The sequence below is a fragment of the Festucalex cinctus genome, chromosome 10 (assembly GCF_051991245.1).
Source record: "Festucalex cinctus isolate MCC-2025b chromosome 10, RoL_Fcin_1.0, whole genome shotgun sequence".
Lineage (NCBI taxonomy): Eukaryota > Metazoa > Chordata > Actinopteri > Syngnathiformes > Syngnathidae > Festucalex > Festucalex cinctus.
The window spans coordinates 12579547-12601653 of NC_135420.1; the positions used below are offsets into that span (position 1 = coordinate 12579547).

General features: G+C 38.0%; 1 long non-coding RNA gene across 1 annotated transcript in view; it reads left to right on the forward strand.

The window, feature by feature from the left end:
- Positions 1 to 22107, forward strand: part of LOC144026770 (uncharacterized) — a 127007-nt gene that overhangs the window by 102776 nt on the left and 2124 nt on the right. The gene's annotated exons all lie outside the window — the stretch shown is intronic.

The following is a 22107-nucleotide window of genomic DNA, read 5'->3' on the forward strand; positions in this document are numbered from 1 at the left end:
TTATGGAATGTCAAGAGAAGAAATAAACCACTCGTGTACAGAAGCTGAAGCGGCAGATCAAGGAAAGCAACGGTTGTTGATGACAGAAACATTATGAGAGCTGCAAAGAAAGCCCAACTCAATTGTTTGCGATGCCAGCAACAAACTCCAGATGGGAAGACATCACAATCCCATGTTTGCAGAAGACTTCAAGAACAAGGACAAGGGAATTTACTGTCTTTATGGGAGCTTGGTATGTTTCGCCAGAGTTTGGCTTCCATTGGCTGCTGCAGACCTCAAAGCCTGAACCAGAGATAGAGAAAGGTAAAACACATTTTATTTTTAAGGTGGCATGGCTCAAGTCGTAGAGTGATAGTCTTACGATCTTGCACAAGGTACCGAACCTCCAGTTGCTCCTGATGCTGCGTCATTAGAAGGTAAATGCGGAGACATTGATAAAGTGGCTTGAGCACGTTGAAGATGGAAGTGCTAACAAGTGAAAACCCATTTGTCACATTCATACATTGTCCCAAACATTCCAATTCTTTTTTATTACTTATCCCAAAGCAATACTGTATAGCGAAAAAACATTTTCAAACTAACATCTTAAGCATTACTTCTCAGTTTACACAGCAATGAGGTGTAGTGGGGCTATTAAGAGTGACCATCTGTTTAGGAAAAAGAGTCACTTGAAGAACACTTTCCCACCTGGTTGCTGTTTACAGTGGTGTCAACAGCCCTCTGCATGCATTCATTTCATCCTTACGTCATGGCTCTCGCCCTCCAACTCTCCTCTGAAGTCAGACACACTCAGATCATTAGTTGCAATACGGCAACGTGTAACAGGTGCTGTTTTGTGCCCTTTGAGGAGGCTGGTCTTACAGTTGCAGCTGAAATGTGCTCTGCTTACTACTTCTTCTGTAGTATATTATGTTCTTCTATATTCTGTACATAAAACATTGGCGCAAGTCGAGCAAAAAGCAGAGTGTGTGCACATGGTATTTTCTTTCTTTTGGTATTTTTGTAGAATGACGCAGTTAGAAAGCGGAGCCCTTTCCTTTGTGGGTGTCATGTGCTGGAGGTTGGATCACAAAGCGCAGACACAAATACGATTTTAACTATTTATTCACATGGAGAGGCGTGGAACAAACTTGACTAGATGAGAAAAAAAGAGAGTTGCACAGAGGGACAGAAAGCAATAATCCGGCAAACACAAACACTTCTCAGAATGCTACTACAGACAGTGAATCGATCTGATTGTTTGGATGGTTACATCAGTTCAAAACAGACACTCACGGTCATGAACCCAAACTCAACAGGTCATGAACTCAAACTTAACCCTGGCGTGACCCCAGACATGAGTCAAGACCAAAACATTACCCCTGCATGACAGTGGGAGTGAACACAGCCGACTTGCTGCATTGCTGCAGTCAAAACTTGTATATATCATTGTAAAGACCTTTTTTTTTGGCTTGACTTCCACCTTAAACAAGGTCTTAAAATTGGCTTCCTTAAACCTGCAGACACACTGCATGTAGGGTGACAAGAAACAACATCTGCATCATTATTGGCTGTCTTCTGTTCAGTCACTGCTCATCAGTGTTGCCAGTTGTACGATAATTATCGTATTTGGACGATAATTTGACCCTCTGTACGATCCATAATCCCAAAAAATGACAAATGTACGATAATTTGACCATTTTGGATTATTGCCGGTAAAACTGAAACTGCCAGAGTTTTTTTTGCGTACCCTGAAGGTATCTGTTCTCATGTGACATAATACCAGCTAATCGCGCTTTGCTGAGCATGAGAAATGAGAGATGTTCATGCATTGATTGGCTGAATGGTAAGTGCCGCCCCCAGGAGACACTCCCAAACAGGAAATCGGGCAAGACTCAAACCACCTATCCAGTAAAATATACAGATCAGTGACGTTAACCCGCCACGAAGCCTTGAGTGCCTGTGAGCGGTGTGCACTTTGAAATCCAAGAACTATATTTAACCAATCAGTGTATTTTGGTTATGACGGGTGGACGATAATTTCCATCAAAATACGATAATTTTGAGTCTATGGTACGATAATCCTATATTTCCCACCTGGCACCGCTGCTGCTCATGCTTACATGACAATCTTTGGAACAGCATCACTTACTTGTAATGTCACATTCAGCTGTGTGCATGTTCTGCATCAGAAGAGTAAAAACGGAACTCCGATGGCAACATGGCTTTAAAATTTAATTGGATTTAAATCATGTTTTCACACCCATAGCCTTTAGCCTACTACCATTCAGTGCCACACGATGACTGTATGACAAATTTTGATGGCAGCATCACAACCTGTGGATCATGTGTTTAGATTATGTCTGGATAAAAAAAGTAAGATAAAAGTCATAGTGATTTGTCTTGACTTTGAGGGGCTCTGTCTTCATGGGGGACAGGGAATGTATCCTATGACATTTGGCCACATCATCTTGAATGATTAGCGCCTTCTTAGAGGACACAGGATTTATCACCGCTTCTGTCCCAACACCCTCTGATGCCACATCGAGCGCAACTTGTGAGTCTCCTCCAGGCGAGCTGTGACAAGCTTGTGCCGGGCAGGAAAATACTCGTTAGCTGATGTGAAAGGCTTATTTTTGACACACTCTCACTTACACACACGTGCACAACAAGAAAAACACTCATGTTCAAATTAGTGTTTCACAGTTTAAATGTATGTCTTAAGAAATGTGGTTGTGTGTTATTTCAGGACTTTCCAAAATTTGTACGCTAAACAAAGGATACACCAAGCATTGCTTATTGCTGGCTAAATTGAGCTCCAGTGGCATAGGTGTTACAAGACTTCCCAAAATCCGGGTCTGGTATGACGTTGCACACCTGATGACAGGTAGACTTATGAGTTATTGTGTGACACAGTTTACCCAACATTTTAGCTGGGTATCGAATAGGTGGTGTTGGCATTACTGTCATCACAAGTGCTGTCTTTATTCTGTTTTGTTAAGGTATTTAATGATTTTTGACGTGTGTAGTTGTGGATATTCACTTGGATATACGGTAATCTGCTCTAATATGACTATGCTAATGCTACCAACGCTTGAAAAGTATGGCCTGATCTCATTGGTGGGTATTCCGTCAGTACTGACATACTGTCAGTTACTCCGTCACACTGTCACTGACAGACGCCCTTTTTGCTGACGAATGACGATAACTTGTGGGATTTTGTCACTGACGGTCACCCGTTTTGACGATTGACATATTTCGACAGTACTGACGGGATGCCCACCTTTGTAACAGCCTTGAAATACTGGTGACGAAGTGATGACGGAAGCGTGGTTAGAACAAAATGATGGACTGCCAGTAACAGTTTGGTTCGACTTGTAAAAAAAAATGACGGATTGATGATGACGGAAAGGAGCCCACGAATGATGGAACAGGAAAACTTTGTAAAATGCCCACATCTGCCTGATAATCAGGTGCAATCTATCACCCAATAGGATACTCTTTTTTTTTTTTTTTTTTTTTTTTTCCAATGTTCTTTCTCCATTTTATGACTACCTTCCATTGTATGAAAAGTTGCGGCCAAGGTGGATGAATGCACAAATAGTAATGAAAATAAATTGACACATTGCTCACACATTGTTCAAGGATCCATAATAAAACCCAACCAGTAATTTTCACCACAGCCAACATGATATTGAAGGAAGGCTTTCAATCTAACCTTGTATTTTCTCATATTGTGAAGGTGTGATTCATGCTTCAATTGTACCCATGGGAAAAAATATAGCAGAAATGGAACTGTGGAGTCCAGTGTGTGCAGAATTAGCAGTCTTACCATTGTTGAGCAGTTATTTCCCACTTGTCCAACAGCTGTTATAAAGTGATAATTAAATTACATTAAATTGGATAGAAATGTGCACAAAAAGAAGAGTTACCAAGAATGTTGCCATACCCTCCTGACTACCAGGGGGAAAAAAATTATTTTGATATTTCCCAATCTTAGTGAAGTAACTGGACTACTGCAAAATAAATTTTTGAAAAAAAAAGAAAAAGTTTTCATTTCTAAGCTATGATGTGTCCACTACAGAGGACACTTTTTAAAACTTAAATGCTAGGCTCAAATACAGTTAAAATAATTCAAACAATACTTTAATGTGTTCTTAAGAGTCTTATAGAAAACATGCTAACAACATTTAAAGCCTAAATTTGTTCAATAAAAAGTATTATACAATTACTCACTTTTCCTCTTCCCTAAAAAGTGCTTGCACTGAGGTAAGCCATTTTCTTTTACGATGCAATCAAAGGGAGCAAAGCCCCACCCCTACACATTTGGTATCATTGGAACGCTCTGAATGTCCTCTATAGAACACAAAAGGAGTTCAATCATATGCACTGGTTGGGAGATATTCAGGTTTAAAAAGGTCCACTACATCGGACAATTTTGAATTGCTGGTAGTCAGGAGGATAAGTGAAAGTAGCAATTGGTTCACAAAAGATAAAAACCTTGATGAATTGGAGGAACTGTGTTAATCAGCAATTGACATTTCGCAACAACCCCCCCCCCCCCCCCCCCCAAAAAAAAAGGGCTAAGGTCCGCCAAGCTTCTATGTGCTCCATTGAATTCCATTGTAAAATTGATATTGATCCACAAAACTTTTGTTTGTTTCAATAAAACCATACCAAACAAAGTTCCAACAAGCTGAGGACCTCTAACAAGCAAAATAGTGAAGCGATATGCCCATATATTGCCGAACGATCGGTGCAATTCTTCACAGTAAGACTTGAAATCAGACCAGATTTAAAAGTGAGTCGGCTGACATGAAACACAGCTCGATTTGCGTAGTGTATGCCGAGTAGGATCCCTTGAATTCGCATATGTTGTCAGATTCTCACCAGTTTGCATTGAGTTTGTGGTAGCATCTTGCAAATGCTGCGGTTGTTCCTCCTGCACGTCTGTCACTTCCTACACAGAACCAGTCATGCTAATTCGCCCTTTGATGTGGGAGTGCTGACTCATTTTTCCTCCTCCAATGGTGGATATCAGTAACATCAAGTACTCACGTGTACTTTGACTGCACATTTTACGCCCTACTATCTGAGGCAATGAAATATCTCGGTCCCTCTGTGGCTAATTATAAACCGTTGTCTTTTTTATACAAAACATTTTTTCAGTTAATGAGGGAGTTCTTAACGAACTGTGGTCAGACTGAGATGGGAATCCCTGACAAGAACTCGAGAGACCATATATCAGATCTGTCTAAGTACATTGATATTTGAATAATTCCGGGAGAAGTTCTCACATAAAAAAACAACAACAAAACAAAACAAAAAACAAACAAACAAAAAAACGGTAAGACTAAAAACAGCAAGCAAAAGTACGTTGATGGAATCCCGCTCCTGGTTATCCTCACTTTGGACCTTCAAAATGTCAATGGGATAATAAATAACGCAAATTGTCTACTTCCATTTTGATCAGTTTCTGAAATTTTCTTCCAAGGTTGAAGAAACAATAGATAGATAGATAGATTTGTGCCGTTCTAGCACCCTGTGGTGGCTAGTTTTGTTAGTGCAGTTGAATTTTCACAAAACATCTTTTGGCCCTTCTCTGTTTCAAATCCACGATAATTGTCATATGAAGGGGAACATAATACGCTTGTGAAGAGAGTCGATATGTGGAGGAATTCATTTAATTGGATGTATTAATTTCTTATTTAATGTAATTATTTATTAACTTATGTTACAATTAATGTATTTATTTATTTTATTAATAATATATCAATAATATAATTATGTATTTTTTATATATATAATATTTATATTTTTATATTTTCCATTGCTGGAGAGAAACAAAATATTGTGTATGTGTTTTTGTATGAACTTTTTTTTTTTTTTTTTTTTTTACAATATTTTGATCTTTTTAGTGATAGACCGATATATTTTTTCCAAGGCCGATACCATAAATATATCATCATGTCACAATATTAAAAGCAGCACATCTATTGAAAAAAATTAAATAAAAAATACATTCAGGTTCATTTTATTGCTCTAATGTTATGTTGTTATGTAATGTTGTGTTAACTTTATTCATTTTATTTGATACATATTCATTTTCATTCAGTAATATTCATATTTAGTATTCTTTTTGAATTGTTATAGCAGCAATTTCCAATTACATAAAAAATAACAATCAAAGACTAAAGAATTGATGCCCATTGAAATGTCCATTTATGCATATTTTTGTGTATTTTTTTTTATTTTTATTTTTTACTGATTTTACCTTACTGTGTGTTTGCGGGAGTTTCGGGTATGAACTTCAAACAACACAATCGTGATCGTGTTAACTTGTTTTCTAGTATCCGGTTGACATGGCCTTACCAAATTTACCACCAGGCTAATCTCTGCCACTCTGTCCTAAATTTTGCATCAATCTAAGTTTGGCAACTTGTAGCTATGTGTTTAAGATGGCTTCACTTTTTTTTTCTTTGCCTTATGTGTTTGTGTACAACTGTCAGCTAGAACTCGCCCAATATGTAGCTAGTCAAATAGGTTTCATTAAGAGTTGGTTATTATTCTCTATTTCCTTATGGCACAATTTCACGATGTCTGATAGAAACTGCGGTTGTCGACTCCCACTCAGAATGAGGTCGTGAGCAGATGTGATGTGGGTCCGGGTGGAAAGGGGCAACTTCTTTCTCAATTTAAAAAAAAAGAAAAAGTGTCTGAATGGCAAATCCTAAGTGAGTGTCTGGCATAACCAACAGCCTGTATATGGCCAAGCCCGTCTCATTCACAGGGTTGAAATGTGCCTGTCATTTTCTGGGTGGGAGGCCGGCGGTTGTGCTAGGGGTGTTTGGATTTCAACATGCTGTTCTTTTCTTCACTCCCTCTTCACACTATTTGGATGCAAAGGGATTGAATTTGTGAAAAACAGTAAAGCTGAATAAATTGGTTTTGCAAATCTCAACAAGCTTCTTTAGAATTTATAGACAATAGCCTTACACATTCAGTGAAGAACCACAACATGCTCCTTCAGCAGCTTGGCAAAAAAAAAAAAAAAAAAATTCAGCTCAGCATGTCCGTCTTATACATGCCAATATTATGACCAAAGAAAAATCAACAAAATTTTTTGTCTTTTTTGCAAAATGGCAAAATCTATGTAACTGGGTTACAATTGTGGTAGATCAGGCTTATCTCCTTCTTACAGGTTAGGCAATGATGAGGTTTGTGATGTTGAAGGAAGACTGCGTACACCAGCTTGGCGAATAAAGAGAACTCTATGCACACGGCACAGCTCAAGTGTTAGTTAGACTCACCATTTGTAGCTCTTGAGCATGCCCCAACAACTGCTTTTAAACCTGTAAACCGACGTTGTTACACCAAAAATAGGTCTGTTTTGAAAATAATGCCCTCCATACTTGGACATATATAATAAACTATTTTGCTCCCTACCATACTTGGCAGTACTCGGGCAGTGTGCAAATGAGCCTATGATAATCAGTTGAGAATTTGCTCTGCTGGGCTGAGGGCTGTTTTAGAATGACCCCCGACCTTGCATTTAAGGGTAGGATCAACAGTCGTTAGACTCAACTTGGCGTTCACTTGAACTACATAATGTGACGGGTCAATCATAAATCAGAAAAGTTATCATTTTTGTACAGTGCGCATCACAAACTTGGCACTCCACCACCATGCTGTGAGATGAAATGCAGAAGTGATTGTAAGAAGCCAGTATTAGGGAGGGGGATGCAAAGATTATTACGTTTGGATTTAAGGATTCTGTTTCTGATGACATTGTGAAAAAGAATGCAAACATATAAGGTTACAAAAACAAATCTGCCAAATAATCAGCCACCCTAAAACTTATTTAATGTACTAAGTTTTTGTTCATTTCATTTTTATTGGTGTAAATGTACTTGGTGTTACGGTTAGTGATTTTTATGATCACACATTTTTTTTGGTGACTGAAGATTGTATGACTTGTCTTACGACAGAAGCAGATAAAACATGTAATTAAGCTATGTAAAGGTTTTTATATTCTAAAATACAAGCCAAAATCACGCAACAGGCAGTGAACGGCACAAATAAAGTGCCAACAAAGAACAGGGTTGGACGTGACAGTGGTAGAGTGCCTGACAAAGACACATGAGAGGATACTCGACGTTCTGGTAACGTCTGACTGAGAAATCAGAGCTTAAATACTTAAAGACACCAGGCCACGCCCTTTATGACTTACCTGTTTCAGGTGCATGGTCCAAGGCCTGAATGTAATAACAGGTCAATGGTGCATTTCTGTAGCTGTTTTTGCCCATTTCTTTTTAATAAGCTATGTATACATACAACCTATTAAATCTTTTATAATTCCTCCTGTGCAAATCTTATGGATTTTTTTTTTTTTTAGCTGTATCTTTCATCATTCTTTAAACCAAAGTGCTTTATGTTGAGAGAATAGTAAACTCAAACATTAAATATTGGTGATGGAAACACATGCACCCATTTGAACATACAGTACTCTGCATGCACAGTATGTCCAAATCAATATCATGGCTCCCCTTTTTTTTTTTTTCACCGCACAAGCGTCTGGAGAGTTCTTGGCCTTCAGATCTCACTCCCACCGCGATATTGCCAAGCCTGCCTGCACTTTACTGGGCCATACCAGTGTATTCACAAGGGGAGGTTGCTCGAGAAGCTGAGGAGAAAGAAAAATGTTGTAATTTAATTGAAAGCGATGCCACTCCCACCCCTTTTCTCTGCTCCCATTTGTGCCCATTTCTTTTTATTGCACTCCCCCTGTTCTGTATTTGTTAAGTCAGACAACAACATGCTAGTCAAAACTTGCTTTCGAAAATGTGAGTAGAATGCTTCAGATTTACAAGCACACTCTAAGTGTAAATGTGAGTGTTATGGAACTTGCTCAATTATGCTTTAAAAAAATGACAAAAATGAGTGGTGGTTCATTCACTCCATGCATTTTGCAGTTCAACTATGACTCTTTGGTTATTTGTAAAATTCCTCTAGAATGATCACAGTTCCTTTATGTAATTTTATCTTCAAAATGGGAGCCACTAGCCTTCTGATAATCATATATTAAAGGTCAAAGGTGCCTAACAAATCTAATATTCTTGGCCCAGTGCATGTCTGGTACAAGGTGTGGGCTGAGCTAGACTAGCTTTTTTTTTTTTTTTTTTTTTTTTTTTCCATCCATGCAAGGGGGTGCAGCGGATTGTTTTTCTTCTTCTTTTCCAGAGACTCCTCCACTCCTCCTAAACAAGAGATATTGTAACACGGGCTTCCTGTTTATCCACATTCGTCACCGCCTGTTCTTGCCCTATGCGCTAATTTGCTAGCTAACAGCCAGCCACAGTGATCAAATGTCACGATGACCCGACGCCATTTGACATGGCGAGTCTGCCAAAAATATCCCAGAGACGCTACCCAACATTCGATGTTACAACGGTGATTTATACATTAATTAGACGGCGCATGCCGACGCTTTCCGACATCGGATTGGTGTATGATATGCATTAAAATTGTCGGCAGAACTTGTAGTCTGTCTGCCTCCGCCTTGATCAAATTCATCCAAACCCTGTTACACCACCTGCTTTGCTCCACAACTTAGACCTGCCTTCACTTGGTCTAAAGTTTTGTTTACTTTCAGTTACCAAATTGTTTTGTGCAGTGGGTGCATGCAGTAAATGCCCTTGGCACAAAAGAATGACCAGTATGTCACAGAGAGACAAACTAAATACCCAAACAAGAGCATTGAGGCTTGCACAGGCACAAAAATCTGTTTGTACACTTAAGCACAGCTGAGCTGTCTACGAATATAGAGCCCTCTGTCGTTGTGATGACAGTTTTATTTATGGGATTCTTCATTCAGGCCCGCTTTTATTGTTTCAAAATCACTTTTTAAGAGCCATTTATCAAGAATGTGTCTCCCAGTATCTGAAAACAAGTAAGAACATCCTAAAAAAAAATGAGGGGGAAATTTTCGTTCCCATAAGCACCATGCATAAATAGTTCATAATTCGGCGCCGTTGACAAATGGTAATTAAAAGATGCGTTAATGTGGAGTGAACAATAAACACTGCAGGCATTTCACAGGAAAATCCAGCATGCTAATTGGTTTTGCTGCAACCGCAGGCGCTTTGTGGTTTGTTACAATTTTTTTTCTAGCTATTAAAGACTTGTCATTTGGCCCATAATAGAATGCACACTGGTATTACCTATTTCTCTTTTAACCGGCTGTTTTGTGTTGCAACAACCTTTTGTTGCACACATTTTACAATTATGCCCAGTCCAGGGTGTTCTCACCCAGTCAGCTAGAATTGGCTTTCATTCAGCTGTGACCCAAGTGAGGATCAAAACTGGATGAAAGCATTTTAGAATAATGATTGATGTGAACATTTTCCATTCACGATAAGGTCATTCACAGTTTTGGCAGTTTAGACTTTGCGCGAGTGGACGCATTGTGACATCGAGTGCGAAGGTCATGCATGAATGACTGAAATATTACAATCATTGCATGACAATGGCCATTCACCCTGCGCCACATATTATGTAGCCTCTATTCATATTAGAATTCCGAGCTGTCCAACTGCTGAAGTGCTTGAGGTGAGAGTCCACTGCACTGTGCATATTGTCTAGTTTACATCGCAAGGACTACTGCACCTTCGAACGGCTACCAATCCCCTTGAGAAATTTCATACGGTAAAACACCTTGTCATTGACTGGAGTGTGAGTTTTTGCCACTCATTGAGGTCAAGAAAAAAATCAGGTCATTTTGAGTCCTTGTTGAGTCTTTGAAAAGTGTCCAATATTTTAACAGTCCTTTCATATTTATGGTGTGTTAATATTCTACTTCACCAGTCTAAATACAGCAAAGGCACCAGATATGAGAAGGCAAGAATTTATTATGTCAGTATTTTATTGTAATGTCATGTGATGTAAATGGGATGAGATTAACTAAATTAAATGGGCTGAGCGGTCTGGCAGATGGTGATAGTCCAGTAATTGAGAGGTTACAAGGTCAAATCACTTTAATTGATGTGTCCAACATCCAGCTCCATGTTTCGTGTCTGTTTGTCCTTGAGAGTTCAATCAGCATTCCTCTCACTTACAGTACTGAAATGATTAATAGTGTCCTTAATCAAAAGACAAAGTCTAGATACCTGAGGAGTTTGTTTTAAGAGTATGCATATATTTTTGATACATTTGAAATGAACATTGGATAATTTGTAGAAGATTAGTCAGCCTGTCAAATCTTAGCTTGTTTTCCCCTCTCAAAGTTCAACCAATCAAATTTTTTTTTTTTTTTTTTTTTTTTTTTGCAACCCAGCAGACTGAAGGTTCTATTTACAAAGCATTGGCTTTTTGTTGGAGCTCTTCTCTTTCTGAAGCATGTCTTTCCAGCAAACACTGAAATGTGTTGCTTTTTCTGTTTTACTTGTCTAGGTTCAATTGCATATCTGCTTGCAATGTTGTGACACCACATCCAAAAAAGTCTGATACAAGATGAAACCATGAGTCCCATATGGTGGCAAATCATGTTCAAAGATGATTGGTCTTATGAAACAGAAGCACCAGCTTGCTGCAGGGCTGTTCTGTCCCATTTGGTCTAAACAAGCTCTCCGACGGACAGATGTCATTAGGGTGTGTTCCATTTGGTTTTCCTGTGCTAATCTCATGGTGAGTTACACTAAAAATAGTAGAATATTAAAGCTGCTCTATGTAACAATTTGTGCAAAAATATCTTTACGATAGTTATTTTATGTGACCATTTATGACTGAAAAATCTTCTAATTAGTAAATTAACACCTTAGCTGTTACTTCTTCAAGCCTCTGGCCAATAGTTTTACGACTGGATTCGGGTTTATATATAATTGCCTTTAAAGCCTCGTTCACACTGTAAGATGTTAAAACTGTCGGCTTACTTTCAAACTGAGAGACCTCACACGTGACAAGAAAAAATATCACAGGAGTAACAGTTTTGAATTGCAGAATTATCTGTTAAGATTATCGTTTGGATCTCGGGAGTGGAGATTCAGGGCTAAAATCGGGCTAATTCTCCTTCAGTGTGAATCCGGCTTAAGGCTATTTCTATAAATAAGTTTATGGCTTTAAATAATAATGTTAAAAATATTTCATTGTCATTAAAAAAGGTTTGCTAATTGTTTAGATGGATAATTATTAATTTGATGTATGTTTAAAGGAAACGTATTATCGCTAAATGTACTTTTGATTTGTGAGCGAAACGTCTGCCTTGACTGAACAATATGGAAACGCAACCACGGCCATCCACGTTGAATTATCAAGCAGGAATGCCATATGTTTTGTTTTATTATACTTTATACATATGAGTGTGAATATTAATGATTATTTTCATCGAAATGTTGTTAGAAATTATTCAATGCACTTTCGCCAGCAATAGTGCTACAGTGCATGTAGCGATTGATGTTATGTTATGAACCCAAATCTGTGATAGAGTGAGTGCACAATAAGTGAACCACTAAAGGAGCGTCTGAAACTGGCTGACACTGAATGAGTTTTAGTGCATATCTTGTTTAGGCCCGTTCTCATGTCAACCACAAGAATCATGTCAAAGTTGTTATCAACTGTAATTGAGTTAACCTTAAAGCGATACAAGACATAATTCATTTTCCAATATTGGATTAGGCATTGTGTAGAAAGAATAAAAGTGCAAATATCTCTGGCATCTTATTCCCTGAAACTGATTAAGTATCAAAATAAGAACACACTGTGTTTAACGCCATTATCTTGGTCACGTGATCGTGATGACGTATCTCGAGCGTAAATGGCAGATGCCGTCTTTTACTTGAATGGGAGTTTGCTGACGTAATGGGCAAGAAAAAGGCCGTCTTCTATCCCAAATACTGCGCCAATTCTGATCAGTGTAGGGATGGGATGTCCAAAATGTCCGATACTGTCCTCAATGTTGAAATGAACCATTTCACAGAGTCTTGTATTCCTTTAAAAACCCACAATGAAGCTTAGGGCAAAGGATCCCAGTTTGACTCTTTCACATCACTTCCTTTATCCATGCACAGGTCAGAGGCCCGACTGAGTCTCAGGGTAGCTTTGCTCAAACAAGACCATTGGTCGCTTTGCTTCAGCATGGTACAAGCCAACTGTACTGTAAGCGTTACCGAAGACTGCTGGGATAGGCTTCAACTTCTCTATCACCCTTAACGGATATAGGAAGTGGTCTAAAAATTTTGCATTGATCTATTTTAAAACTCGACTTCCCTTAGGTTAGTCTGGGTATAGGAGCTGTAAAAGTCCAATATTTAACTCCACAAAGTTTCACCTCATGTGTAAGGTCAGGCTCAACCTACCTCTGAGGATAATGAATGCTTATATATACACAATGGTAGCAACAATATTTCACTCCAGCCATGTGTTAGATTTAAAGACCAGCCATAGACAGAGAGATGGATCAATATTACCAAGCTGACTGTACATTATTCAGAATTATGCTGTTTGTAAAATGGAGGCGTAAAGAAATCACTAAACAGTTGTTTTTTTTCTTTGTCAGCCTTTTTGCTTAATGCTGTTTTTTTATGAGTCTGACATTGCAGCCATGTTAGCCAAAGCCAAAAGATTATGACTCTTTCAAGGTTGTGAAAAGAATAAATGCACAGACAAACCAAAATGATGATCAAATTGCTGATTATCTGAAGTCTGCACTTTAATAAGACTTCCAAATTCACAAGTTTGAAACTCCCTCACTCAGAAAACTGGATCACTTCCAATAAGAAAACTGGTTTATGATGTGCCCGTGTGATAAAATCCGTTCCAGATGATAAAGATATCTTAGCATATACAATCTTTGTTAATTACAGGGGATAATGAGTATGCATTTTCCTATTCATTACGCTGGGTGACCCATGTGTATTATTACTACCCTACTGCTTTATATTATGTGTGAATGTACAATTGATTGGTGTGTTCCTTAATGTTGTCAGCAAAACCTTACACAAATCAATTTTGGTACACTTCATTTCATTCTCTACTTAACTGATACAACTGGAGATTCTGTGGCAGCCTTATTAGATTTAACGTTTGAAGGGAATATAAAGGGCACAGGCTTTGTCTGATGTATTATTGAAAGGAAATTAGTGGCAGTATGCTTAGTGAAGTGTTACTGGCTAGTTCTTTCACCATCTGCTGTTGTTGAAGGAAACATCCCAAGCTAAATTCATACTCAGAAAGGGTTAGTTTCATCATAGAAAACCAAAGCTTTTTCTGCTAATGAGAGCATATTTTCCCTTATCAACTACAAGTAACCTCAGAACACAATTTTCATCACTCTTCTGTGACAACTGTCTGACATATTAGCTACACTGGATACAAAAAGGTCAGATCAAGGTGCATTATTAATAGGCCTACATAGGTTTTGCTAGGTTGACCAAACGACCTCTTTTGAGTGGAGATGTCCACTTTTTGTTACATCCTATACGGTCGTTTTATATATTATAGTGGTATAGTATAGTACATCGTTTTTAATTGTCGTTTTTTTATTGCGCAAGAAATGGGAGGCGGAGTGCACCTTGTTACCGTGACTAGTAGTAGGGAAGAAAGAAATGTGTGATATATCAAGAAAGTATTTTTTATTTTTTAGAAAAACGCAGATTAAAATAGTTTCAGTGTAATGTACGGCATCTTTGAATAAATTTTGAGTATCAGTTAAGTATCTCGAGGTTGGACTGAGACTCTTTATTGGAAATCAAATATGCTCACCCTAGTTTTGAACAATTTAGACAAAAAATAAAGCTTTGCATTTTGGTAGAAAAATAAAAATATTTTTCGGATTATAAGTCGCAGTTTTTTTCATAGTTTGGCTGGGGGTGCGACTTATACTCTGGTGCGACTTATGTGTGAAATTAACACATTATTATGTCATTTCACATGTTATTTTCACACTAAACCGCAAGAGGGCGCTCTAGGCCTGTGTTGATAAGTTCAACACTGCCGGTAGAAGAGCATCGTCTACCTCCCGAGTTGGGGGAGTTGTTTAAAAGTGACACCGAGGATGAAGATTTCATTGGATATAGTGATTTGGAGTGAAACTGATAGTTTGGTGAACTTGTTAGCATGTTCTTTATGCTAGAGTTATATGAATAACTTGTAGCGATGGGAACATAATTCACCCACGGAACGTTGGGACGAAGGGAGAGTTCCGGGTGGGAAGGTTTTGTTTTGTGGAAAAGGGGAGTTAGCCTGTTAGCTTCTGGCTGAGTGGGGAGTTGCTGTTAAGACCTCAGAAGCTGATGTCAATAAAACGCCAGCCTTTGGCTACGAGCTTCAACACTCCGCCTCCGACTCCCGTCACTGCTCTCTACAAACTCTTAATATGTTACGTCGTTACTGACATTACCAGGCATGTCAGTCATGTAACGTTAGTATACCGTACGCTTATTCAGCCTGTTGTTCTCTCTTTTATTTTTATATTAAATTGCCTTTCAAGATGACATGTATGTTTTTGGTGTTGGATTTTACCAAATAAATTTCCCCCCAAAATGCGACTTATACTCCAGTGCGACTTATATGTTTTTTCCTTCTTAATTATGCATTTTTTGGCTGGTTCGACTTATAATCCGGAGCGACGTATAATCCGAAAAATACGGTACATGGAAATGTTTCACGAGGCATTTCAATTTGTGCTCTATTAAGGGTCAAACGGTTGTCAGCACACCCCTACCAAAAATTTAAGTGACACAGATGAACCTAAAAACCTTGTATTTCCATAAACAAAAAATATATAAACTAGACTACTCACACATAAATATACAGCCACGTTACTCACCCAAACTCGTTAATCAGCCTGATCCATTGATTACTAGCGCTCATATGTTGCCCTATATGCGTTCAGCACTGTAGACTTGTCCCCATTTCTACCTGCATTGGGCAAGCTCACTATTCACGGTGTCTAACCTGTAAAAGTCCACCACAGCATTTTATGAAAGCAATAGCTACACACTATGGTGAAGGAAATTGATTTTTCCCCTTGTCTGCAGCCCCTGTGCGCATGGCATTGTTCCATAAGAAAGGGACCTACTAGGTAAAATAATATGGATTTGAATACTTGATAATGAAACTATCTTATGCATATTACCAAGAAATACCTGTGTGGATCTGATAAGATAAAGAGCAGAGGATGTATAGGGTGAACACATTCTTGAAAGAGGACCCCATAAACACAAAACAGAAAACAGGATGGATAATGTAATAAACTTGAAGCAGCTCAGACATGATCTTTCTTATTAGAGACCTCTTGTGACATCAATTTCCTGCTCTTGTCTCTGCATTTAGCCTTTTCAAAGTCTTTTAAATAAATCATTATCCGTAACATCATGGGGGACCTGTCTTGAAATGGCCTAACAGAGAACTACATTAACGCCACTTCCTCGATCCCCAGCCTGTATTGGGTCACCGGAAAGAAATAGGATGATGATTGGTCATTTGAACTTCACTTCCAAGTATTTCCTGAAAAAGAGCTGATATTCATAATTGCAAAATAGTCTCACTCTGCAGTTCTTTAAACAACCATGCCTCTCATCTCTGCAGCAATAGCTGAGGTATCTTAATGGATAGAAAGTAATTTCCTTGATTGTATCGGGCTTCCTGAAAATGAAAACTGTGAGCTGAATGTGACAACTCATATCCCCGCACCACTGAAATCTCTATTAACAGACTGTTTGTAATTATTAAGAGATTACAATAGCACCATTACTCTAGTAGGACAACATACAAATGATTGGGTTATATCAGTGGTGTCCAAACCACGGCCTGGGGGCCATTTGCGGCCCACCGTCCATTTTTCAGTAGCCCGCCACATATGCTAAAAATGGCATTTGACTCAGTTCAAATAAAATAAACAAAACAAAAATGTTTGGAGATGGTCAAAGTAAGAAGGGAGGGTATTGAAAAACAGGTGCCATTAAAGGTTATTTTAGTTAACTAAAACTAATGAAAAAACTAAAATGAAAAAAACAATATTGTTACCAAAATAAAATAAAAACGAACATGCTTTTTAAAAACGAAAACTAACTGAAACTACATTTTATGCTCACAAAACTAACTAAAACTATAATTATAGAAAACGTCCTTCGTTTTAATCTTTGGTAATTAATTTGGGGATGATTTTAAATGTGATTTTTAGTAGATTTATTTTGATATAAACCAGAATAATGACATTTGAAAGTATGTCACACAGAAGTGACGTCATCTAGTAGCAGCCAATAGAAAAGCACCAAAAGATGACATTGCTCCCATGGTGTTTTTTTTTTTTTTTTTTTAATATTGCTCACAAGTAGTACACATTTAAAAAAAAACAAAAAACAAAAACAAACAAACAAACAAAAACTAATACTAATACTGAAACTAACAAACTAAACTAAAACTAAGCATTTTTTTTAAAGAACTAAACGAATACAAACTAACAGAACCACCCTGAAAACTAATAAAAACTAACTAAAATGAAAAATTCCAAAACTATAACAACCTTACTGCCATATTACAAATAAAATGGTTTATATAATGTAACATTATACGCAAAAGCACAAATTATTTGAACAATTTTTAGGACTAAACACAATTTCTCTTCATGTGGCCCTTGCTGTCCTTCTGATTTTCTGTATGTGGGCCTCAAATGAAAAAGTTTGGACACCCCTGGGTTATATGGTAAGGTGTCAATACTCGACATCGACGGTACGATGTTCGCACGGACATAATTACGTCATCGGTGACGTTGACTATGTCGACTAGTAATTTTCATAGCTTAATTTTTCTGCCCCAGGCTCAATTCCTGGTTAGTGTCACATTAGCTGTATGTTAGTAGGGCTAGTGTTGTTTTTTTCTGTTTGATGAACTGACTGCTTGACTAGTCCGTACAGATTAAGTACTGACTGAAATATTTGAGCACTATAGCTGATGTGAAAAGTTTTCTCCCAAAGAAGCACCAAATCAGTATTGACGAAACCTGAAAGACTGAAGTTGCTCCTGAGTGATGTCTTGCCATCGCTCTCCAATCATGTGATTTTAAGCCACGTACGGCAGGCGCTACAGCTCCTGCCATCTGGTCAGCCTGTCTGCTCTTCTCCTCTGCTGTCACTCACTCCTGCCCCCACAAGTGTCACTCAGCAGCCTGGTGGGGGCTGCGCTTGTGAAGCAGCATGAGGACATTTGCATCCTAAACTCTAATTACTGAGGTTAACAGTTGACTGTCATAGTGCAAATACTTCAAGGGTTCTCAATTAAAGCCTTACTCAGTGGGGCAGCTTTGCTGAATGATCAACCGCACCATGAAGTGGTACATTTTATATTCACAATGGAAATGTGAATATAAAACTACAACCTGAAACACCAGATGGTTTGTTTCATGGAACACTTACTTTCCCAAATCCATCTAGGAAAGAGCTGATAGAAATCGCTTTGACAAGGACACAAACTTTTAGAAAAGCTTGGAAAGTGTAGTAGTCATTTGTGGTTGCTCATAAGATGTCAAAGTATCTCACGAGATCTCAGTTTATTAAGCATTAGATGATTAAATCTGCGTGGGCTAACTTATTTGGTTTTTGTGGCTTTTTGCAACAGTGAATGGTTTCAAAGTCTGTGCACTTTTGCGCACTAAAGAAAGTTCAGGGTCTGTGGATCTCCCTTTGCTTCAACTTTCCTTCCTCTGGTCCTTCCTCTGGTCTCCCGACAACTTCACAATTCTGGTGGGACTCGGATGTATACGGTGAAGGATCTTGGATTTCTAGTAGTTTTCAGGTGAGTTAAAGAGCACACACAAATATGTCCACACATATACACCCCCCCCCCCCCCCCCCCCCCCCCACACACACACACACACAAAGCAAAATATTCAGATTATTGTTGAATAGAAGGATCACTCACCTTCGATGTTACTGGTGGTCATTTGTCAACTATTAATTTTGGGAAACGTTCAAGATTTGTAGTAATTAATCACATATGCACATATACAAGCTGCTTGTTGAGTGACCAGTGCTAGTAACTAGCCAGTTGTGTATACATACACATACACACAGCACATACAAGCACGTGATTCGAAGAAGAGTGAGAAGTATCCATGGTTATATTGGATATTTCATCAAACCTTAAGCAAAGTTTCTGTTTCAGTTATTATCCTTACATTTTTAAGTACTGTATTTTCAATACATTGCAGTCTGTTGCGAGCGATAGTTTCAGTACGTTATGGATTTTAGGTAAAATATGTGTTTGACATTTTTTCAAAAGTTGTTTCTTCATTAAATGTGCATACACATGGTCTGTGGAGGTTCTAAATTTGTTCAGAGAGTACGTACAAATTCCAAAAGTAACATGTTGATGAATCACAGATTTGTACATCAGACAGATGCACAATTTCAGCGCATACTTGTGCACACACAGTTCGTAAATGATGTCTATTGTGTCTGCCAATTTGAAGTTAGATTAAAGAGATGATGAAATGAAGATGAAATCACCTTTTTTGTCAAGTACACGCAATTTGACCTCTGCATTTGACCGATCGCAGCAAACACACACTAATAGTTGCACACACTGGATCAGAGGGCTGCTTAAGCGCCCGGGAAGCAGTTCATGGTTATCTGTGTTGTGTTCAAATCTTGCTCTGGGGATTTTGAACCAGGGTCACCGCGGTTGCAGGTAAAAATCTCAACTGCTTATCCACGGTTGTCCCTAATAAATGAAATGCCAGATGTTATTTGCATTGTCCTTTTTTGGTTTGCCTCCCCAACTACATGTTCATTTCACTATAGATTTTCTATTTAAAAAAAAATAAATAAAAAAAATATTTGTAGTTTTTAGTGGTCCACCTTTATAAATTGCATCCAGAATGGCGTTCAAAAATGAAAGCAATAAATTACGGTGTCTTCCCATGAAGCGTAAGCATTCATATGCACGCATTTGTGCGTCCATCTGTGTGCAGCTCTGCAAGTGTGTCCTGGTTCCACTTCCCCCATCTGTCCCTTCTGTCTTGATGTCCAAATAGTCTTGTAATGTGCTGTCCAATAAAGCAATGATTATCATATCGCTGCAGTATTAGCTTCTATCACTGCCTGGCTGAAGATCAGTAATTGCTGTCCGTGCAGAGGAAATGGGAACGGAAATTACATCTGCCTTCACAAAGAAATGGTTTCTTTGTTGATCCTAAGGGAATCTGATGATCCTCGCTATGTGTGTGCATCTTAACACTTGCTTGAACCCACCCAACTACTTTGAAAAAAACCCAAGTGCCACCCCTCTATTGTACTTTGAGTCAAAATTGAGTTTTACATAAACGCCCTCTGCTTAACCTATAATCACTCTATTTTTAGCTTTTATCATAAAAAGGATGGCATATTTCAGTGGTAGCTTGCACAATAGTGATGTCCTTAAAGGGGAAGTCAACCTTCAATATTTCTTGACAATAATAAGTTATATGTGACCTCATGGGTCTAAACATGACATTCTGATTAATATTACATTTGTGTAATACGAGTTATGGAGCAAAATCCAGCCATTTTTATCCATCTCAGGGGGCGGCCATTTTGCCACTTGCTGTCGACTGATGATGACATCACAGTTGCTCAGGGCCCAGGCAATGACCAATCACAGCTCACCTGGTTTCTGAAAGTGAGTTATGATTGGTTGTCACCAAAGACCTGAGCAAAAGTGATGCCATTTTTTACTCGACAGCAAGTGGCAAAATGGCCGCCTTCTGATATTGATAAAAACTGCTGGATTTTGCTGCTTAACTCATATTCCACTAACACAATATTAACCAGAATACCATATTTAGACTAGTGGGGCTGCATAGAACATATTATTATCAATAAATTGTTTGTGGGTTGACTTCCCCTTTAAAATGAATAATGCACAATTAAGCACACACTCAACAGACCCAAATCTTCAAATTTATAAGAAATAAAGTCATATATATACATCAGAAATACATTAAGTTGCATTACAATGTGGCACTACTTCACTCTATTATGTGGGTGCCAATTGAACAATGTGGTTAATTTATTTTTTGAAGTTCAACCAGTTTGAAGAGCTGCATTATTTGAAAAAATTTCTAAAAGTTCCTGGTCTAGATTTGTCTGTGGTCTGCATTTACATTAAACTAGTAATAAAAACAGAACTTGCTAGTGAATACAATAAACGTTATTCACATGTCTTATTGAATCTTTCTTTGGCACATTTAATTACTTGATGTTACACACTTCTAATTTGTTGTCAGTATTTCCTATTTGATTGCAGAGTTATTGTACTTTGTCTCCTTGGGAATCTGAAATGAATGTGTCATGAAGCTAATGACTCTTGTTTTATGTGTCTCAAAAAGAGGTAATTTGAATTCTGCTGCTCACACAAAGAGTTAAGGCTCAGTGTCATATTAAATGACTCGCTTCCACTTAAAAGCTTTTCTGACTGGCAGATCCGTCCTCGCATTTCAGGCACATAATAAATTTGACATAATGTTGAATTATTTACTCTGCACTTAGTCTTCTAAATGAAAAATGGACAGCTGGAGCTAGGCTGGGACATAAATGACAGGATTAACGAAAATACACCTGGTTATCGTTGCTGTGATATTAGGGAAATTCTAACATTGATCACGTAGGAAGGGAAAGATTTGACAGTTATGACTACATCAGCAAACTGTTTGAGCTCCTTGCATCCCGTTTTCCTGGCTCGTATGGCATAGGTGATCATTCACACATTTGCTGGCTCAAACAAACACTTTTGTTTACATATAGACTACTATTGTTCTAAACGTTTTTCTTAAATAGGATACAGTATTCAAATGTCAAAAAATTGTAATCTAGCTTGATTTTATGTGTAGTAGTTCAATTCACAATCATTTAAATAAACAACAGTGTGTACATTCAAACAGTGCAGCCTTGGAGAAGTGAATAATAGATTCATAGTTTACTGCTTATGTACCTCCCACCACACACTTGAGGCTCAGCTCTCTATAAACAACCTTTTTTATTTAAATATTTATTTTAGCTATCTATCTTTATCTTTATCTATGTTTCTAATTTTGGATTATTTAATGCTCGTGTTGAGCTCTTTATCACTTGGACAATATATATATATATATATATATAT